The sequence below is a fragment of the Dermacentor andersoni genome, chromosome 6, assembly GCF_023375885.2.
Source record: "Dermacentor andersoni chromosome 6, qqDerAnde1_hic_scaffold, whole genome shotgun sequence".
In the NCBI taxonomy this organism is placed as follows: Eukaryota; Metazoa; Arthropoda; class Arachnida; order Ixodida; family Ixodidae; genus Dermacentor; species Dermacentor andersoni.
In genome coordinates, this window is record NC_092819.1 from 112,573,431 (window position 1) to 112,596,853 (window position 23,423).

The 23,423-nt window shown below is 44.6% G+C and overlaps 1 pseudogene; it reads left to right on the forward strand.

Moving 5' to 3' along the window:
- Window positions 1-13,862: 13,862 nt before the first annotated feature.
- Window positions 13,863-14,033, forward strand: LOC126523115 (U2 spliceosomal RNA; annotated as a pseudogene).
- Window positions 14,034-23,423: the final 9,390 nt, after the last annotated feature.

Consider the following 23,423-nt stretch of genomic DNA (forward strand, 5'->3'; position numbering starts at 1 on the left):
AGCAGCTATTAAGCAGATATTAAGCAGATACTAAGAGAAGAATAGACATATAAGTTTCACTACGCCAGCAGGTTCAACAGTGGTCTGCTCCGTACCACAGTCAGTCGCCCAGCCCAATAGCCTTCAGAAATCACAGTAGAGCTTTCGTGGCCTTTTGCAGCCTTTGCAGCATAAGTACGCGAGAGGGTAGATGGGAAGACAAGCGCCATTCTAGCTCAACTGGCAGATCATCGGAAGTGTCGTGCGGACGGTTGTGGGTTCGGCTTTCAGCGGCGCCAAGATGTCTGCTCTTTCGAATATTCCATTTAAGTTCCATTCATCGCCGTCAAGTTAGTCACCTTCTTCGAAATATCAGTATTTGAATTTCGCGCCGAAACGCCGACGCTGGTACGTCAGTGTGACCTCAGGGATTCCAAAGTATGTTTTCACATTTGGGCCGCGTTGGCTGCGTAAAGGTTCCCGAAACTTGCCATGTTTAATATTTGGTTCCTTTGGAACACAATGTGGTCTGTCTGTACCGCTACATAATTAAGTAGGCCCTAGAAGATGCCATCAAAATCCATGACGTCACAGCGACCAGGTGCGGGGTTTCAAGGAGGCGTCACCACCCGTCTTTCGTTCTTGCGTTTTTTCTGGTTTACCAAGCGTCTTATCGTGTTAAGAATGGTGTTTTTGGTGTCATAGAAAGGTAATTTACTGATGCAGAAGAAATAATTTTTATCTTTAATTTCCCTCTAAAGTGCCTGTACGTGATAACGGCATGCGATTCGAATAGACTGAAGGAAAACAGGAGAACAGGAGCTGACAGACTCCGCGCTTTCATCCATAACTTTTGTTTCGAAACAGACACACATACATAACCGTAGAGGCGAAAGCAATGTAAGGAAGGACCAAACTGTTAATGATGCCGCTATTTTGACTCAAATACATAAGATACGTTCTCGAAGGCGCCAATGACATCACGGTTCCACGCATGTTGTGCTCAAGCAACAGTTGATTGCAATATATCCATGATCTAAGTCTAATCTAAGTCTACGCATAACCCTTGTGTAATTAAAATCCGCAAGCAAAGGGAAACCCTTGGCGCAAAAATGCGGCTGGTATTAGGGTACAGCCCACATGGGTAGCTACAGACTCATACTATGAGGCTCCACAGTGTGCTTCTGAATCGGCAAACCTCAAGCTATTGTAATCGTTGCGCGCTGTGCACCTATCTATAGTGTACTATAGCAGCGCTCTAGTTTGAAATACGTAGCATACCACCAACACACTCACTGCATAAGCGTGAACGAAGAACTGTTTATTCCACACGATCAATGAGTACGCACATGTGCGCTGATATCAGCCAGTCAAAACATGGCACGTGTGAAAAATAGCTACAAGGCCACAAACACAAGAAAAAAAAAAGACGGGAAAAGATGCATTGGACGTCTCTACCTACGCACGTTTATCGATGCCTCCTATCGCCTATTCCCCAGAATAAATGTGATCCTCAGCGAGTAGAATCGATGGCGTACTGGCGCACATCTCAGCACCGATCTGACGCATCGTAAAGGCTTCGATTAGTTCCACTTCTCCCGTATCTTTCGACCGTTAGATGATGATCGTCTACTGAAAATTTGGCTGGCAGTAAAGCCCGCGGCAATGTCCACTGTAGCAATACAGATCCCAAGTGAGTTCGGCTGACATCCGTGTTATGAGTGTGTGCACCAAGCCCGCCTATAGTGTGAACGCGCCAGCGCGTGGCCGCGTTTCGCGCAGTACAGCGTTCACGCATCGAAGTTAGGTGACACGTGCGTGAGCGCGCCGTGCATCGCTTTTCACGGCAACCAGTGCCGCATTCTTGACAGCGCAAGATTATCCAGATTTACGTTCCGGATTACGTGATATCATCTGATATTTTGTTTGTGCTGTTCTGCCTTGTTTTTCGTCATTTGATTTTTACGTTCGCAGTTGTATGTCCGTACACACAGCACGAAAGTGAAGTGGAGTTGTAATTCAGGGCATGCGTGCGTCACTTACGTTAATCTATTTCTTTCGCGCCTGCTGTATCATTCCTTGCCTCGAAATAACTTGCAAGAGCTTGCAATTCTATTTAGTAAACTCTAGATATGCAAAAGCTGTTTCATGTGCATTTTAGGCTATCGTGCAGCGGAGTGTCCAAATACTTTATGCTTTCGACGCTCATGGTGTTAATATATGCTTGAAATGGGCCCACCAGAATGCCTGTCTACGCGGCTCCGGGATTCATTGGCAACCGCATTTACTATACACATGTACATTTTGGCTAGGATCACGGCGCTGTTATCGGGCGAGCTAGACAATGGACGTGCCAACAGTGAGAGGAATTGTGTCAAATATACGCGCCCTAGAAGATGCGCCTCTCTTTGTCTGGGGGTGTGTGTATGTCGCCTCGCTTAGCAGCCTCCCAGTTTCGCTTTCGTCCACCCAGTTAGGCGCCATTCGTCGTGCCGCAGCACTGAAGGAAATCGCCTTTTCTGAAGTCTAAACGTTCGTATGACATTTACGGGACAGCTCGCTTAAATTTTTCAATTACAAGTTGACGCCCCCACATAAAAATTGGAGGACGCTTAAGCTTCGCCTTCAAGAGTGGAACGCGATAGCGTTATCGCACCCCGTTCGCACCGCCTACTCAAACGCGCTACGCCAGCCAAACGTCGCGATCGGCACAGATAGCCGGGCCCCGACGCGCCATGAAGGCGGACGCGGTCATGGGGCGAGTGGCGCGCCACGTGTCGGGGCAGCGCCGTACATTGCGAGGAGGGGGTCTTTTGTGTTTGCCGCAAGATGGCTCTGCGTGTGCGCAGAGCGCAGAAGAAATTTAGCGGAAACGTACTTCGCTACTCATGAAACTGCGACTTCTGTAAGTTACATGGTCATCATTGCGGATATACACCGCAGTATAACTTTCTACGGAAAGTTTTTAAGGCAACACCGCATTCACAAGGGGCGATTTTGTCCCTTTTTGAAGGAACGAACTCGTGGCTGAGTGGTAGCGTCTCCGTCTCACACTCTGGAGACCCTGGTTTGATTCCCACCAGCCGATGTTGCAAGATGTTTTTTTTTATTTATGAAGTGCCTTCTGGGATTTATTGCTCACGGCCAACGCCGCCAACGCCGACGACACCGGTTTTTCTGTGACACGAGCTCCTTAACGCTGTCGCGTTAATAATTACAATTTTCATACTTCGAGTTTAGTTAGCTATTGTAATCACGATCACATCGTCAGAAGCACCGCGATCACTTTCGCTAGAAGGAAACGTCTCTTTTCGAACACAGACGCACGCACGCACACATACACATCGAAAACGAGTAAACACGGGGAAGGCGGGAGATGGCAATTCAAGAACATGAGCAAAACAAGAACGAGGTGAAAGCAGGAGCTAGCGTTTCGTCAGGTCCACTTGTCGAAACGTTGGCTCCTGCTTTCACCTTGTTCTCATTTTGCTCATAGAAAACGGGTGTATTTTTTATATCGAACGCTTTAAAAAAAGCGTACTTACTTATATTTGAAGCGTAGTTATACTATACAGATGAATTGCCTACAGAGGCGGACATCACTTCCAAGAAAACAAAAAGAAAAAAGATACTCCATTCCATTCACAAATAAAATAAAATAACTGACTTCCTAATGAATACATACGGTGCATGTTTAAAATGCAACGTTGACGGTGGTCGTTCTAAAAGTCTAGTTCCCTGTTTCTACATTTCAAGAAGCTCGCATAGACCGAGATAACTGCAACGTCAAATTTTTCGCTTGGTTTGTTCGATTATAGGAGCGGCACCGCAAAGCGCGGCTTTCTGTCTGGCCACTTGCGTGACGAGACAGCGTGGTGTGTACTGCGACGAAGGGCCTGCCGTCGCACTTCCTTTTAAAGCGAAAGCTTTACTGGCCGCGAACTTGCCCCGAGGAGGCACATGACGTCACAACCCACGCCTCGCCGCGGATATTTCTCTCTCTCTCTCTAGCTCCCTAGTCACTACTGCGCATGCGCCACTAGTAGCACCGAGCCACAGGTGTTCCGCCACTGTGCCGCGCCTTTCCTTCTACGCCATTTGGTACGACGTCACACAGCGTTCCTCGTCGTTGCGCTCGCCTCCGCTCGCTTCGCCAGCTGCGTCGCATGCCTGATAACATGTCGGATGATTGAAAGGAGAGCTTGCGTTCGCCGCAACCACAGTTGAGGTGGCATTATGGACGGTGACAATTCTAATAAGCAGCAGGCCTGGTATCGACATCGGAACGAGATGAAGAGGAAACGAATCGCCCAGGAAACAGACGAACAGCGCGCCGAACGACTGGTTAAACGCCGCAACATAGCTAGACAACCAGGCTCACCTGGACTTGCAGTCAGGATTAACCAAGGCTAACCATGCTATGCCTTAGCTTTCGCTAAGTATATCCTGGCATAGCCGAGCTATGCCACTGCCATTTTTTTTCACGAGCTTATTCAGATTGGCGCCTTGCGTAAATCTCAGTTGGACGAACAGTCACCTTAGTCCCAGAGGCCAGACAGGCCGCTTTATGACGCGGTGTAGTAAGATTTATTTTTACGCCGCCGCACTACGTCACACAGGAAGTTGCACCGCTAGTCGCGCTTCGCGGTGCCGCGAACGAATAATTTGGCGACACTTATTTCGGTCTACATGGCCACATTGAATTTGAGATACATAACCACATAGTATTGTAGAAACGCGGAGCCAGACTATTAACATGATTAATTCAACATCCAATTTTTAAAGATGTGCTGCAACGTTCGCAATGACAAATCAATTTATGTATTTAGTTTAATTAGTGAAAGAATTCATTTGTTATTTCAAATGAGTTCCTCGTGATCAAGTAAATAATCTGAAGTAACCTAATTCAAGTAAATTTTGTAGGCTTTTAAAAAGATTTTCGACGTAAGAGTACGCAAGAGAATATGCCAGTGAACATGTCTGTGTGTGTACAGCAGTTTAAGAAGACAAACATCCTAAATGCAGTGTGAACATTTATTGCGTGTTCGGTATCCCTTTGGAAACATCATTTAAAGCTGCGTTTTATATGCGTGTTCTTTCGCACTGCTGCATATAGCATCCAATTTTTTGAATTCCATCCTTGGACGGATGGACGGACGAACGTCTGTCTGTCTGTCTACGAACTGTCTTTGAGCACCGCTGACGCACGATTTAGTACTAACCTCAAACTTGCAAAGGGCAACAAGGAAAGCCGAGCCGGCCAAAAGAAGGATCAGAGCGCTGTGCTACTACTAACCACTAGCCTGATAAGCGATATTCGCTTTGGATCTTCTCCCATCTATCTATCTATCTATCTATCTATCTATCTATCTATCTATCTATCTATCTATCTATCTATCTATCTATCTATCTATCTATCTATCTATCTATCTATCTATCTATCTATCTATCTATCTGTCTATCTGTCTATCTGTCTGTCTGTCTGTCTGTCTGTCTGTCTGTCTGTCTGTCTGTCTGTGTCTGTCTGTCTGTCTGTCTGTCTGTCTGTCTGTCTGTCTGTCTGTCTGTCTGTCTGTCTGTCTGTCTATCTATCTATCTATCTATCTATCTATCTATCTATCTATCTATCTATCTATCTATCTATCTATCTATCTATCTATCTATCTATCTATCTATCTATCTATCTATCTATCTATCTATCTATCTGTGAAGTTGTGCAGACGGTCGGAGCGGACATTGTTCACCACATCTTGTCTAAATCGTGCCACTTGTGCACGACATTTGTACTTTGATTTGATTAAACCATCACGAAAGCCGAAGTCACAGCGCAGAAAGCATAATCAAGGAGGAGTGCCGAATCTTAATTGAACATTATCAGAAAGTTAAACAACATAAATAGTAAACGTACAATCTCTACCACTTCACACAGAGTGAACTGGAGTTTTTGCGGTGCTTTTCAATTTAAACGTTTTCTAGAGAAACTCAAGTTAAAGATCAGCGCTCCATCGCGTTAGTTGCTTCCTTTGCCTTCGTCTTTCGCAACATTTTAATCTTGCCATCGCATCAAGTGACCCAGCTGACCTTAATTTTGAGCTTTTGGCCTCCAATTTGGAATTTCAGTGACCGTTTCTGCTTTCTCTATACCCAGGAGACTCTTCGCAAATTCCAGAAGCGCAATCGGTAAACGCAGCGTCACTCAAATTTTCTTGCAACTGCTTCTTAGAGGTGCACGGAGTGCCCCGTAGGTAAGAACCAAAGTTTTCAATTGGCAGAAGCGCCATCCTCAGCCTCTGTGGGATACGTAACGGCCGGCGACCATCTCGGCCACGAAGACAAGAACGCTGAGGAGGGAGAAAGCAGCGTACACGTAGAAAACGGATGCCACGTCTCGCAGCTTGAGCTTCTCTTCTTCACGGGCGGCAGCGCATCGGTCGAGCGAAGGAATGGCCATGTTGTACTTGTGGAAAACGATGCCGCTCTCCATCAGCCTTGTGTTTCTGGCGACAAAAGAGGGATGACAAGTCACAGCGCTCGGGACGCTTTGATGCCGTGACCTTTATTTGCGTAATTGTAGACACAAAGACAGCCGGCTTTAGCCGTAATTGATGTTTACAGTGCGCTGCGAGTGACTCTGTGCAGCGATAGTATGCGGCAATAGTAGCCGGCTCCGATAGCGTGTTTGTGCTCCCCCTCTCTCTCTCTTTCTCTCTACACTTTCCTATCTTTCTACTTCCCCTGTCTCCCAGTGTAGGGTAAAACTGGATTTTATGCTCTGGTTTACCTTCCTGCCTTCCTCCTTTCTTTTATTTATTTCTCTGTCTATGTAGGCAAGAATCCTGTTCGACCTTTCGAGCAAGTAGGTACGAATGTTCGAGAAGTACGGGCTTCGAATGGCGAACCGGATGCCGAATATGTGTCTGCTTCTAAAAGAAACACAGAAGGAAAAAGAAGTGCCATCGAAATTTCATTTATTTGCTTCAATTCACAAAAGGCTGTTTGAAATCTGCTCAGCTCTGGTAGCTTGCAAATTTCCAATGAGTGATAGGCCACCAAACTGCTGATGGCTAGTTGTCAATACACGGCACAGGATGAACTACTGTTTGATCCAAGTTATTCTAGCTTATCGCACTCGGCAGCCTTGTAAACTTCTTCGAATTTCACTTGTTTTTCGCGTCAGCACAGCGCCGTTTCCAAAACTCGTTTTCGTGCCAAACAAAATTTATTTCAGAAATCAATTGAGATAGAATTATGGGGCTTAACTTCCCGAAGCAGCGCGCAGACAACGACAGATGGCGTAGCGGGGGCTCCAGATTAATTTCCGCCATCTGGATTTGCTTCAACGTGAGCCTCTCTGTAATGTTCCCATCTAGGCATGCGGTCGCCGAAGTCAGGAATAGAACCAGCGAGCTTATGTTCACGAGAGCAACGCCAAAGCCACTGAAGCACACAGGCGGGTCTCGTTCTCTTTCACTTTCGACTTGCACGCGCACAAGACAATTGATCACAAATTGACCGTGTGTTCCTATAAATGTCCAAAAAAGCATATGACAAACTTTATCACAAAGTTCCGCGTCATAAATTGTACCGTAATTCTGTCAGCGGGACAATATTTCAGACATTTCAGATAGAAATATCGTCACAATAATTTTATAATAAAAAAATCCAGAGCAGTCAACTGCTACATGACTTTCCGCCAATTCCACTGCGCGAGCAGCCTTCTGCTTGAAATTGTGCTCCTTTGCACGTAAATTGTCGCTACTTTCATAGATTCATGCTGGGAACTGGAAAACGACGCATGGAAGCAGCGGCAGAGGCGCATTGACTACGGCCGTTTATTGGCACACTGTTGGGTGTAAACTAATATAGCGTTTGTAGCGAGGTCTCGAGGTGCGCCATACTGCAGCCGCTATCAACTCCATGCAAGAGCGCAGGGACATTTCGTTGGGCGCCTTTGTCGCCACATATTCCTCAAACCTACATGGGCGTAAGGGACAGTCTGCTTTGCACTATCTGACCGCAACGAACACCAAACACGTGACCTAAAAGCTACTGCACGAAAGCACGAAGACAAAGAAGAGACGCATAAAACTACGGGAAGAATTTGCGTACAATGTTACAGGACTATACAAGACTATCTGTACACAGAACAAGCACAGAGTGCGTACAGCGCGAAGAGAGAGAGCGAGAGAGAGGGATAAAATGGAGGCAGGGACGTTAGTCAGGTTGCCCCTGATCTGCTATCCTCCATCGGAGGTGGGCTGAAGAGGTAAGAAAAGGAAACGAAGCTAAACTCAGCGCACCCACGATCTTGGCTATCGTCCGGAACAAGTAATTAGCCCTCATGGAAAATGTGCCTAATATCACAGAGCAACCGAAAAACTTAACAATGACAATAAAGCAGAAAAAAAAATAGAAACGCGCTTTGACGCTGAAAAGTCGTTTCGCTTGTGTCCGTACCTTCAACGTCTAACACTTGAACCCGTGAGCCCTTAGAAACTCGCTCAGGTTTCTAGTCCTTCTTTAAAGGCGAGGCTCTTCTTTGCTAACATCGCTGCGTATCATGACCGTGGCTGCGGCCTCACTTTTCTATTGTCGAATAGGCCAAGCACTCACAGCGGACTGAGTATCCGCGCCGGGCGCGGCTGGCTTTCTAGTATCACCACCAGATGGCTCTCGCCTCCGCGCATCCGCGCTATCCACAGTCAAGCAATATAAACAATATAAACACCTTGGCGTATACATAGACGATGGAGAGATTTACTCAACCACCCTCCAAGACAACCTCAAAGTAAAGGGGAAGCGGAATGCAGCAATAACGAAATATAGGTCACTTTGGGTAGCAATTAAGAGATGTAGATGGGCTAGTTGGTTGCTGGCTTGATGAAACATGGTTAAATCGGCGTGTGTAAGGACGGGATAAAGAACGCACGGAGGACCAATCGCCGATCTTCAACTGAGCTTTACTGCGGAAAGCAATGCATGGGCTGTCGTTACTGCGCGGAAACTTCATCAGCGCAATCACAGCACAAGGTCATCCATCTCATACATCACTACGGAGCAGCCCGAGATTAAAGGCACACTTTGTAAAAACGCCATGACGAGATCTCATGCACGCGAACCTCACAGCTTTATGTGCAGGGGTACCTCTTCTTTTTCTTGAGAAATTAAGTGACGCAGTGATAATGCAATGTTCTTTCCTTTTTATGCATTATGCCTCAAACGATTGTCTCTCTTTCGGAGCCTTAAAACTTACAAGTATACATGTGTCAGTGAACGCTGGAGTGCACAGACACCTTTTGAAAAGGTTAGCCAAGTGAGCTCCCGCAGCGAAGGCCTGCTCAGATGCTCTGTGCTCCCTCAAACGGTCATTAACGTATCTGCCGATTTAGGCGACGTGACACTTGCCACAGGGTGACGTACAATACGTACAATACATTACGTATGATACGTCAGTATATTCAGTTGATGTTGATTCGATCAATTAAATAGGAAGTATGTGGTCCGTTCTGCAGTATCATATGTCCCTTCCATGTATTCGTGATTTGAACAGTATAGCTTTGATATAATAACCACCAACAAGCCCATGAAATAACTTGCTCTGATTTACTACCCACTTATAGTTAGCATTGTGATCCTCCATTCTCGAAATTTGACGTCTGAGATATTTGAGCCTTGTGAAGCGTGAATTTCGCATCAAAGATCAGTACACTGATTTTGGTGTCAGGGAATAGTACCGCAACATGCGATTTGTTAGGTTGCGTCCACAAGACGTCCAATCTACATACAATGCTGGAATTTGAGTTCATCGCTACTGTCATTAATATAGAAAGACGAAATTGCAGCTTCCCCTTTCATTTCGCCGGGACTAATACGCGCTTGCTTCTCTCGGCCGGAATTCATCCTCTGAGTCGGTTTGGGCAATGTTAATAAACGGGCGGTTGAGTACCGGGTTTCTCAGCAAGCTTGTTTGTCAAGAACGTGTTAGCACTTCGATCGCTAAATAGAAATCTCGTCAAGCGCTTTAGCTTATGATGAAAGCTGGGAATACGAAATGAACAAAAGAAGAACTCACATTTTTTTAATTCGTCGTCGAAGGTCCACGTTCATTTGTCGGCTCATGTAGGTTCCGAAAATCACACTGCACATTGACTCCGTTCCGAAATAGAATTCTCCCACTTCGCCACGCGCGCAGAATTTGCCCGCCTGTAAGTTTGAAAATGCGGGAAGCGATTACTATTGAGTCGCAGTTTAATTTAGCACCAAGGCGGAAAACTGGCTACTCAATCGGCTGATTCACACGCCATGTGCAGAAGTGTAATACTGAAACACTGAAAGGTGCACAGAAAATCTGAATATGCGAAATGGTCGGGGTGTATACCGCGTGTTCCAGCCAAAAAAATGTATAAGAATGTTCGAAATGAGATATTAGAAACAATAGGACAATTTTAGTGACCCTTCTCCAGAGCAGCGGCGGGCATCAGAATTTATGCGACGACCACCAATACGTTGTCGTTTAAAAACCGTTGAACAACGAGAAGTCAATAACGGAGCCGCCTATCCCAATGCAAACTTAAGAAATTAAAGCTACCCATCGTTAATAACATATCATAAGAGGCCAACAAACACTGACACCGGGTACAACATAGGGGAAATTACTTGTGCTTAATAAATGAAATAAATAATGTTGTGGGATCGTTCCGCACCTGCGGCAAGTTGTTTTTTCATCCACTTTCATTTCCCTTAATTTATCATATCTTTATTTCATTTATTAAGCACAAGTGATTTCCCGTATGTTGTCCTCGGTGTCACTGTTTGTTGGCCTCTTATATGACTAATAAAACATCGGGCCCCTTGGTAAACCCCCTTTCTTCCCATCGTTAATAACAAAATATTTAATAAAGGTTTTAATCACTGTTCTTAGGGGCAGGTTGAATTAGCTAATAGCGCACGACGTCACCGTCTCGTGTGTTTCTCGTTCTGGTCCTAGGCCTTTTAGCGCTAATTGCACAATTGAAGTCGATATTCAACCTCATGTGAGAAACTCTGACTTGCACCAGTTTGAAGAAATACAAACACAGAGTTTGTAGTGAAATGAATGTATTGCTGTCCTAATTAATATGTTTCATCATTGGACAATGCAGTGCGGAGAAATGTCAACAAGGGTAGCAATGCATTTGATGGCACATTTTGGTTTCTTATGCCTTGGAATTAGGCGAAGCTCAGAATTCTATAAGACGTAAATTTTGCAGTAACTACATGCTCCTCAAGATTATTATTGAAAAATATGATTACTAGGATTTTCTTCATAAGCTTAGCGGCGATTATGGCACCAATGCGTCAATCACTCGCATAGAGCTTGGAAAGAAAATGTATTTTAATTTGAATTCACTATTGCTAATAATTTGAGACAGACGTCACAGAAACATGCGGATAAAAGATGAACACCCCAAGAGTTTTATTGTGTAATAGGTACGTCTGAATTTCACAAAACACGGTTGCCTAAAACTGAAGGACATGATTAGTAAGTCAGACATTGTGGCAGAAAGAAAGAAGCTGGAGCCGTATTAAAGAAAACAAACGAGCTTTTACAAACATATACATAAATTTCTCGTATTGCAAACTACACTGATGCATAAGCACTGAGTGAAGAAGAAACGATTGAAAAAAAGAAACTTTAGAAGTGAGAGATGCCGCCTAACACTATACAGAAGCGCCATCTTGAAACATAACTTTAATTAATTAATTTATTTATTCAATACTGCAGGCCACAAGGGCCAAGTAGAAGGGAAAATAAGTACAAGTACAGTGACAGATTTAACGTTTCCGGCTAACAAAAATACAAAAGCACAGAACACAAAGTGCAAAAGTGCTAAAAACAATGTGTGCAACCTTATACACCGCAGTTAGGCTACAACGGTCAGGTGAAATAGCATCGATTTCTTCTACAGATCGGAAGCAATGTTGAGGAAAACTGTTGCAGTTAGAAATTGTACGGGGAAGCAAAGAATACTTAGACAATATTGTCCTAGAAAAATATGGGATTAAGGAAAATATGATTATGCTGGAGAATGCCCGCAAACTTGAAAAAAGGGAGAAAACACGAGAGTTAGACATAGGAAAAGCGACAGGAAGGTGGATGGATCACCAGCCACCTTCATGTCGCTTTGCCTGTGACTGCCTCTCAATTTTTTCCCTTTTTGAAGTTTGCTGGCATTCGCCGAGCATAAGCATCTACCAACTAGCCCAACAAGGCAATCTGATGATAATATGAGTGACGGGTTTTTCAAGTCAATAGGGGGACAACTTATCAGATAATGCACGTCAAGTGCGAGTTCATTCTAATTTCCGTGTGGTTTGTAACTCTATCATAGCGTTATCTTTCACGAGCTGTGAAACAGACACGTTGCGATCACACTTAAAGAAAACAGTCTCTTTCGATTCCAGAAAGCTACAAACAGCTTTTGCAGTCAGTCGCAGCTTATTGTGATTTCAGATAATAAGAACTTCAGCCGGGGAAGTCTGTTTATTAGCGACAGGGTTAGCCACTCTCCGGCACTTGGATCTGGTGGCTCTTATGGGAACAAGTAAGAATATTAAAGCGTGGTTATTGAGCGAATGGCCTTAAGGCCTCGCAGGAGATGAGGCGAAAATATCACCACGCTTTCCTATGCGCAGCAGGGAGACCAAATCGTCCTCCCAGATGTAATATATGTAAGATCTGTGATATGAGGTGATGCTCAACCATGTGTTTAGGCCGTGTTCGTGTCGCATGCTTACGGCGGCATGACGACGTCCGATACTTGTAGTAGCCGATCAAGTGTACAGCATAAGTATGATACATATACGGATTTGATGTCTGCAGATCTCGGTTGTCTACGGATGTCTATGGATGTCTACGGATATGTGTACGGGCCATGATGCCAGAGGGGCAACAAATGGTCGATTTGTTTCATCCACCGGCACTTTGTTACACTTACGCTAGGTAAAGACTGTGTTGTTAGCTTGAATGCCTCCGAGGCTATTGACGTCAAATAATTCTTGCTTACGGCACGCCAAAATTGGTGTTGTTGCTGCTACAAATCATAACCACAAGGGGCATTGTGATGAAAATGATAAAGGCGACAGAGCGAAGAAGTGTGGGGGCAAGTCGCATTGTGGGCACACCTGTCGCACGAGTGACGTGGACGTGGAGGTACGAGGGCATTGAACAAAATGGAGAATTCGAAAGAGACGTTTTCCTTGGAAATAAAAAGTAAAAAAAAAAAACAATTCAGTGCCATTCCACTCTGTGAAGCTGGATGACCAGCGAAGCTGTGTATGTCGGTCCCATAATGGCGAACTGGCCATTGCCGTGCGTCAAACACCGTGTGCCCAAAAATGGAAGGCGAGGCGTGACTAGTCGCTCCTCTACGATATTGAGCCTCGGAAGATAATGAGGCACTGGGGGTATACATACCCATGTATTTTTGCAAAACGCGACACGACACCTTTTACTAACCAATCCCGGCACCTAGTACAACCCTGCACCTCATCTCATTCCGAAGGCACACACTGCTTCACCGTAGCCAATGTGACCGTGCGTCGGTCGATGTCCCGCATTGTGAGGTCATCTTGTGAGGTCGATCAAAAACCACAGGCTGTCACAGACAACACAGGCAACACAAAGCTGGTTCTCCACAAACCCTTTTTGAAATCTGGCCATTGCTCCGGTGAAACCTTCAAAGTTTGTGGGATCGGGGCCACAGGGACGCTTCGCATTTCTTTCCGCATCGCAGTCCCGGCGGGCAGCACGCTTACGGGACCGCCACCGCCGGAGAGCGGAAGGAAAGGAGATAGGCAAGCCCTTGGAACGTTGACGAAGAGATGGTGGTGCGAACGTAGACATGGCCGACGCTGGTCAAAGTGTTCTTATGAGCTTACTATCTCATACGGGTTGTATTTGGACGTAAGATATTAAACTTATTTTTTTCAAGTTGGCGGAGTGCTTATAGCCTGCTTCACCTCCGCCTCGGTTTGGCCGGTATTGCGCTGTATTCGTGATCGGCCCACATATGGGCAGAAATTCTCGATCTAGATGCCTCTTGGCGACGGACACATTCTTCATGAGAACCTAGTCATATACAGCTTCACTGTAAAAATCATGAAGGGAAATTTATTGACTTGATTATGCACTGATATTAACTAATTCATTTATTCATTCAATAGTGGTTGTTGTGAAACCGAAGCCCAAGGGACGAGAACTCACAAAGCAGTAACAGTCTAAACATATCGGACTGCATCAACACAATATCATGTCGGACGGCCATCAGTCTTGTTTACAGTATGTCGGTCAACTTTCTCGGTAACGTGAATGTCTAAACCAATTTCTTGTGCGCTGGTTAGTCCTCAACTTGAATTTGCATCGACTAGCTATGTGGAATTCTTATAGTGCTAGCAAAGTAACTTAACAGAAGACATCCAGCGTGGAATTGTTCACTCTTACTATGACAGACATATTGCAAGTACTGATATTATAATTGTTCAATTAAACCTGTAGTGGGTACTTTACTTGCGAATGACTTCTTTGCAAGATTCCTCATCGCGCGACATGGGTTAATTGATTGTTCCGAGTTACTGGTGTGGTCAGAGTTCCGAGTTTCATAACTGAAAACCAATACGTCCTCTGACGAGTTTATTCTATCCGTCGCCTATCTTGCCGCACGACAGGACTTCCTGCAATTGCCGTTCGTTGTTGCATCGATGTAAAGTTGGCGCACCAAAAACTTAGCGTTAACGATTTCAGCAGCTTTTTTTTTCTTGAAGTATTTTATCAGAAGAATGTGCTCTTTTTACAGCGAAGCTATTAAGGGATACTGTACCAAATATAGTGTCTGCGTGTACACAAAAACTATCATCATCAGCAATGGCTCGAGCGTCTTCCACAGCTGGCTCGTTGGCGCCCCCCGGCGCCAACGCGCGAACGCGGTCGCGCCACTGCTGCCGCGTTCGTCATCGTGATTATGTAATTAATAATTAGTTCATTAATTGAGAAACACAAAGCCGTAATCCGTAATTGAGAAAGACTTTCATGAACCATCGGGATTTACCCAGTGATAAACACCGGGGCCGCATGTTCCAGCTGCGCTGGTTAACCATCTATACGCAGTGCTTGAGCTGATAGTTTTACCTTTACTTTTCTATTTTCATGCTTCGTGTGTGCCCTACTGCGCTGCTGCCAAGGCCTTTAAATAATCATTCAGTATTGGTCATTTATGTATACTATGATTTTATATTCTAGGTTTATGTCAGATGTGCAATATCTAAAGTTAAATCGTCTTAGGCGCAAGGTCAGCGTTCATCGCTTGTTGTAGAAGATAGGAGATAACATTATAGGCTTTAAAACTGGCAGTAAGGAAAGTTCTGGTAGTATCGCTGCAAGTCGGAGTGCATTGATTTTTGAAAGTGCAAGAGAAACAAGTGCACTAAGCATAGAAACCGCTACGTACTTGTCTTTTATTGCTTAGTACCCTTGCTTTTATGCCTTTTTTGGGGGTAGGGGAGATCGAATTCCAGTATAGCGCCATAATTCAACAAAATTACGCAAAAGCTGGCTTCAGAACCAGAGCAAGACGCCCTGCCTCGTCTCTCTATGTAGACGCTTGGTCCCAGAGTAAGCCCTTGTACGGAGTTGGACCATCACAGTTTCTTACTAAAATTACTAAAGGGAACTCGGACACTGAGTCCGTTCAGCTACCGTAGTAGCGATGACATGAAGTTAGGAAATAAATTTGTCCTAACTTAGGGACTGTTGTTTGAGGCGTTTCCTCTGGCTTTTCTACTATGCCTTACCTGCCTTTACTGGCCGAAATTTTGAAGTATTAGTCCTACTTTTCCAAACGTATAAGTCAATAAAAAGAATCGGAGTACACGCATATCCGTTGCTCATATTTTCTTTTTTTTTGCATTTACAGAAAGCGATATTTTGTCGAAAATGGTGAATTTTCAAAGTGACAAAGCCGTCCGAAGCCAGATGGATGAAGTTCAGGGAAATATGTACACGTATTAACCATCATGGACATGCTGGCGGAACCACCATTTTTGCAGCTCCTATTGACACTGGTCTCAGAATTCCCTGTAGTAATTTTTGCAAGAAAGAGTATGGTCAAGTTCCGCAGAAGCGAATTACCGTATTTGTTGATTTGATAAAGTGCAGAATTGTACGTGAACTGCAATATTCACAGATTTGTGAAGCCTCTTTATTCTTTAATCGCTACGCGGTACTTGGTTCCCTTGAAGTTCTGATGCCGGACGACTCTTCTTGCGTAAAAAAACAAAAGAAACAAGCAAGCCAACAAACAAAGAAGCAAGCAAGCAAAGAAAGAACGAAAGAAAGGAAGAAAAACAGAAAGAGAAACATGAAAATATAAAAAAAGTTCTTTATGACGGTTGGATTGCTGCGGAAACATTTGACAACCGATAATTTCAGCACTGGCGCTTATGATTCAGAATCAGAATAAGAATCATAATGGGTTTTTATTTAGATGATTAGAAATATTACAAGATGTTAATATACAGAAGGAGGTTCCGAAGCCAGAGACTGGAATGGGACCTCCTTTACAATGTAAACGTAATAAAACACAAATTACAGCAGTTTCAACAAATCGTTAACATGGAAGGACTACAGGTTGTAGTATGAATAACATGTCAGAAGAATTACATGTGCATCAATGTCATGAAAAAGAAGCACTGTAATATAATCTCGTTGACAATTAATAAAGGAACAGCGCAAGTGACGTGACGAATGAACACAGTATAATTTGCTTACTCGAATGTATATGTAAGGCAGAAACAGAAACCTAATGATATGACAATGAAAATGAAATGAAGGCACCCTGAAAAAATGGTTGGGAGTATGAACTAGGCATCAGTATTCGACAGAATCTAATCTTTTAGTTGTTTCTTGAATTCGTGAATTTAAAGTGTTTTTGTATCTAATGGTAGCGTGTTCCAGAATGCGATAGATGAAAAATGGATGCTCTGTTTGCCATAATTAGTATGTATTTTGGGTAAAATGAAGTTCCTATTTATTTCAAACCTGGTACTATTAGTATTTATTAGAGACGATTGTGGTATCAAGCTATCTCACCGTGTGTAATTGATTTGACGGAACAAAAGGTACCTAGGTTATATTTAACGAGCTGTGTGACTGAAAGAATGTGATTAGTTCGTAAAAGATATGAGGTGTTGTGGTTATGTGGGCTAAATGTAATTACCCTAATAGCCTGATTCTGTAGGATTTGCAATGAGTTTAAATGGGTTACGTAAGTGTTTCCCCAGCAAGTGACGAAGTAGGTAATGTGGGAATGAATAAATGAAAAGTATAATCATAGTAATATTTAATGAATAAATATGTTTCGTGCTTTTAGAAGTATCCTATTCCCGTAGGTAATCTTCTGTTTTACTTTGGTTAAGTGTTCGTTAAATTTAAAATTTCTGTCTGCTTCTATACCAAGATAATCACATGAGAAACTTGCAGGGGTAGGACTCGCGCCAAGAAAAATAGGAGGATTGGAGTGAAGTGTTCGTTGGTGGGAAGTGAATACAATAAATTTTGTTTTTGACGGGTTTATCTGCAGCTGGTTAGTATGGCACCGCTCCAGCAGACTGTCTAAATCGCCATTAAGGTTAGATACTAAGGTTGTAAGACATTTATCGGAGTTTATGATAGTAGTATCATCTGCATAAAGTGTACATTTTGATGAAGAGAGGCAGTTAGGCAGATCATTGACATATAATAAAAATAAAAGCGGACCCAATATGGTACCCTGGGGCACGCCAGCATTAGTGAACATGGTTTTAGAATCAACGCGTGAAATAGTTACTACCTGCATTCTGTCTGTTAAGTAATTTGGTAGCAACAAAAGTGCTGGGCCGGTAATTGCTAATGATTCAAGCTTATGAAATAAGGTGTGATTTATTTTCTCAAACGCTCTGGCTTAAATCTACAAATACTGAAGCTGCATAATTGCCTTCATCGATAGCGAGTTTTAGTTGATCGGTTAGAGAAACAAGAGCAACTTCGGTCGAGTAACCTGAGTGAAAGCCGTATTGGAATGGTGAGAGAATGTTAAATTTTGTAAGGTAATTAGTTGACCGTTCTTTTGTAAGCTTTTCAATTACCTTGATAAAATAAGGTAATACGTAGATGCGGTGATAATCGGAAAATAAAGAACGGTCACCTTTCCTAAAGATTGGGGTTATCTTGCCTTGTTTAACTTCCTTTGGGAAACTGCCTGATTTAAACTGCCTGTTATATGAAGACAACTGTGCAAAATTTCGACAGCTGCTCTGGTGCTTGGTGCCGCATACGTCACTAGCGTCAAACAGAAAATCGTCAGTGTAGAACACTCATTAGATGACTGGGATTACGACCACGCAGGCCAATATTTGGAAACCATTTGCGGGTAAAATTACGCAACTTTTCTTTGAGACGTTTACTGCACACGAAAAAAAGTGCTTATATAGGAGAACGCACGACATACAATTTGTTTAGATCCGCACACCTAAAAAGTGACCCGAGTTGCCCTAGCATGAAGGTCCCCTAAACCGCTCTAATGCGCAAAAAATTGTGATATAGCGGCATCTCTGATTGAATATACAGTCACAAGAATGCTGTGACAACATGCCGCAATTAATAGGTACAGGCGTTCGATGAAGGACTACGCGACCACCGTGGTTTCTCGATAGCCTTCGCTACCTCCCCTTCCCAAGGGCGCTCTCTCGTCCTCGTCGCGCACTTTAGTAGACACGTGGCCACTACGTCAGTACCGAGCGTGGAGTTCAAGCTCTCGTCCGTTGTCTCATTCCTCATAGACAGACCAATCGACAGCTTTGACACTGGTGACATCACACGCATGATTCTGCTGGCCTCCCGGCGTGTGAAGACGGGACTTGAATAGCCCGGAGGAAAGCACGGGATTGATTTTTTGGACTTGTGGCTTTCTCGCGGCACGTAGCCCTGTCACGTTCGCCTAAGGTGATCATCGCGGCATTCTGTACAGGATCTGTCTGTTTAACTTGAAACGTAATCAAAATGTCAGTAGAGGTGTAAGGGCCCTTTAACAGTTCAGCCGGCAATGGTGCAAGACCGTCCAATCGTACAAAGAGCACTTCATTTGTTTCAAACAGATTCTAACAAGTTCAGTATGGCAGGAGAGGTTGCCATATTTATTTTATCATTCGCTATCAACACTTGTCGTCGTATCAGCCTCTTTTCTTTCTGTATAGTGGAAAACAGCGTTTAAACTTTGTCGGATGTATCATTTATGTTGCGCGCACGCTGAGAATAAAGCCCAGATAGTCAAACTTATTCAGAAGCCCTACAATAAACGTCCCTCGTAGTGCACTGTGCCACTCGGGACGTTACACTCCACAATTTAATAATATTATGAGACAATGCTTAGGCCGCAGGGTTTCTTTTTATTTCATTGAGCGAGCCACGCACTATTGCGGCGTGGAGCGGTGATGCTGAGCATGCGCGCATGAGGGAGAGGAAATGCACGCACAGCGCTCACACTAATTTCCTCCGCACACGGAAACTGCTATCCCGACCGCAACTTACACGGACCAGAAATGACGAACGAACGGTTTGAGACGCGATAGGTGAACAACTTCGGAATCATGGTAACCATGGTTGCAAGAAACTTCAACGGGAGTGAAACGGTAGTTCACAAGAGAGGTTCGCTCTGTAGTGACCACGCAGGGCCTATAAATCGCGAGAGGAACTTCTCATACAAGGCAGGTGTTTGAACGGGTTGTCCAGAGCAGCACGTCATATCCGGGACGAAAGGAAACGTCGCGGGGAGAGCTGTCGTAACGCTGCTTGCCGTTTTTCTGGCTGGCTTCTTTACTGAGTCGAGCACGTTGTCGACATTCATGAAGTCATGAGACAGACTGTTCTGACGCAGAGGCCTAGGATAGAGTAGGACCATTGCATAAAGAGGCGTCGAAGGTAAATGTCAGCGAGTGGCGTAAATGAGGCAGAAAAGGGTGAACAGGTAAAACATGGGGCGCCTGTCCTGTGAGCAAACGTCACAAGTGGAAGAATTGTGTCCTTATTGTTGTGGTCTGGTCTGATATGCATAGAGTCATGTCAGCTAATGTGCGATAAAGTCTCTCTGTGAAGACATTTGTTTGAGGGTCGTAAGCTGACGGTATCTTATAAATTGTGCGACAAGTTCTGAGTGTTCCTTCGAAGATTGTCGCCGAAAAGTCTAGCCACGGTCGCTTAACAGAACGTGAGGCGCTTCATCACGTAACACGATGGTTTTCAGTAGCATCATCAAAGACAAAGGTCGTGGTTCCAGGTGAAGGGGACCAAGCATAAAAGGTTTGGTGTCTGTACAGCAAGTCCCCTCCGTGTGTTGTGGCAACACAACTGGCCAAGAAGTCGTGTTAAATCTCGTAACTAGCGCTTTTTTGTCCTGAAACCTTGTCAGGCTTGAAGCAATGGTGAGCCCGCTAGACATGTATCGATCGAAGGGTGCAAGGAACACATCACCATTAACGACGGTATTCGAAGTCAATGTAGGAATACGCTTATTGATGGATGGAAAAACTTTATTGTGAGTCCTGAGATACGCGATTATCGCGCAGCGGGCCGCTCCCACGTTGGGATGGGCAGGCCGAGCCTGGCCACCACATCGTGTGCTCTCTGGACAGCCTAGATTTGGTCCCCGTAGCCGGAGATTGGCAGTGAGGTATTCCATCTTGTCTGGTAACATACGTGGAATTAAACAGTCGACAGCTCCGACGAAACGCAGGCTGTATGCCTTCACTTCAGATGAACATTCAGTGTTTCTGATACGAATTACACGTTGACGCCAAGAGAGAAAAGCTCATTCGGAGGAGACCAAGTCCCATGCTAAAAAAGCCCATGCCCAACGAATTGGTGGGCCATTGTTGGGCATCTTTACTCTTCACAAACGGGAACACAAATCGACACTAATATGTGAAAGCGAAGCACCGGTGTCAACGAAGGGTTCAATCTGTACAGCTTCAACGTGACCAACAATGTATTAGACGGGTGCTCCGGAGGCGTTGGACGTAGTTGGACGGCTATAGCTATAGCTATATCTGCAATCTCAGCGTAAGTGGCCGTTGGTAGAGACAGAGGGCTTAGTCGTTGCGCGCACTTCAATTAAGATAGTTCTTCCTTCACAATGTTACGTATAGACCACCACCAGGAGACGTTTTGTGGACGTCGAAAGCACACGATGAAGCTTGTTCGTGCAATTCCTGGCGACTAATGGTGCAGGTCATTTCACGCAGCTGTTTATCATTAGTTGCTCTGTGGTCATAGGCGCTAGGCGTCTGATCGCGCATCGAATAAAACTCATGGAGGCGCTGACATGTAGTCATGATGTCGGCTATAGTATGTGGTTCCTCACGTCAAGGACATTGAATGCAATAGTCCCAAGGCATTTGAGTAAATGGGACTGTTGGCACGGCGGCAGAGGGCAACGACATCTTCTATAAAGGAAGTTTGGGACTCACCGGTCTGCTCAACACGCTCAGCAAACTTCTGTCTCGCGACCACTGAGTTGACAGTGATGATGGCAAAAATCTGTCGAATCTGCCATTTAAAAGAGCTCCAGTCAATGAATTCACGTTCGTGGTTGAGAAATTACATCCCAGTGGCTAAATGCACACACGCGGTCGTAATAAAAGAAGCACGTACATCGACCTAGTAAAACTTTAAAATGCAAGACCTTTCGGCTTCTATGCGGGAGCCTTGGTCACAAATGGGGCATGAAGTGATGACGAGGGAAAGGTGATGGTTTCGTCTGGCGTTATTTCTCTGTTTACTTCAATTCCCACAGACATGGCCATGGAAGTGTGTGCTGCCGCTCTCTAGATTGATCCGGCTCTAACGAAAAGGTCGCCAATTCACGTCCCTGACTTGAGGCTCCTCAGTTTTCGTCTGAGCAACACCTATTTGTGTTTTGATAAGCTGATCTACAAGCAAACAAGTCCACAGCACAACAATGGGTTTCTCTGTCTCGGTGACCGCTGCGAATCTGACGATAGAGTGGCTGAAAAGCTTGCGTCCTCACTTCTTTCAGCCCGACACCAAGAAGTTTTAGCATGCCTTTGCGATTGCTTTTGCGTGTTCAAGTGCTGTGCTTTGTAAGCTTTCACCATGCAACTAAACAGTCAAGTGGATTACACTCAGTTCACGGTGGAGATGGAGGCGGACCAGAAACTGCCTTTTTTGGATGTGTTGGTAAAAAAGAGCAACGGTGCGCTTTCTTTCAACGTTTACAGGAGTACGCACACTGACCGATACCTGAAATTCATGTCTGTTCATCCTGACACTCACAAGATGTCAGTAGTGGCCTCCTTATTGGGCTATGCGATCCGCATTTGCACAAAGCCTGAAAACCTGAATTGCGATGTGCAGAAAATGCGGAAGGATTTTACGACAAGTGGTTACACCCCTGCCTTCATGAGTGCTGTGAAAAACAAGTTTGTCCAACGCTTTCCAGCCTTTCAGTACCCATCGGAAAAAACGCGCTCCCATTCTTTTAGTGTCCGGGATAAGCGAGACCTTATCACGCATGCTACGTAAATATGACGTAGAGGTAGCTCACGTTCCTGTGCGCTAAATGAGGCATGTACTCGTGAGTGGAAAGGAAACAACCTGCCGAAATAAGCCTTTCTTAGCGTTGTTTAAAAGATTCCCTGTGCGGATTCTGATAGCGTCTACATCGAGGAGACGGGCAACATTAAATAGCGCCTGCACCAACATCAGAAGAATGTGAATAAGAAAAGAGTGGCGGAAAATGCTTTGACAGACCACGAAGCAACGACTGACCACAATATAGACTAGGTGAACTCTACTATAACTGACCAGGAAAGAAACTAGCTAGCTCTAAGAGTGCACGGCCCCTTGTCCTCCTACCACCATCCCGTGAATCGACTGCAGGCTACGCACATACCTCGTTTTGGGCTACCATGGAGACGTGAATGACGACGGCTTTCTCGCCGACGATCTCGTTGAGCATCTCGTACGAAAAGTGCAGGAGGCCATACACGTCACTCTGGTCACGCCGAACCATGCTCCACACTTGTCGCTCCGCTGCTCCTTGCGAATACTGTGTAACGAGAATAAGAAAACGGGGTGACAGCGAGAGATGTATTCTGGAGATGTAGGCGACAGACAGCAGAAAACATTCCATAGTACTTGCTGATTACGTTGAGTACCTCTTTTACGTCATGGCCTTATCAGTATTTTCCGAAGATTAAAACATACACACTCTAGTGACTCGTTTCACTTTGTTAGTGAAAAGTTACGCCCGTACTGTGTAGAAAAATCCTTCTACATGCTTTTTTCCCTCCTGGGTAAACAGCGTGACACAAATATAGAAAGATAACCAAAGGACAGCGCTCTGTCTTCTTCTTTT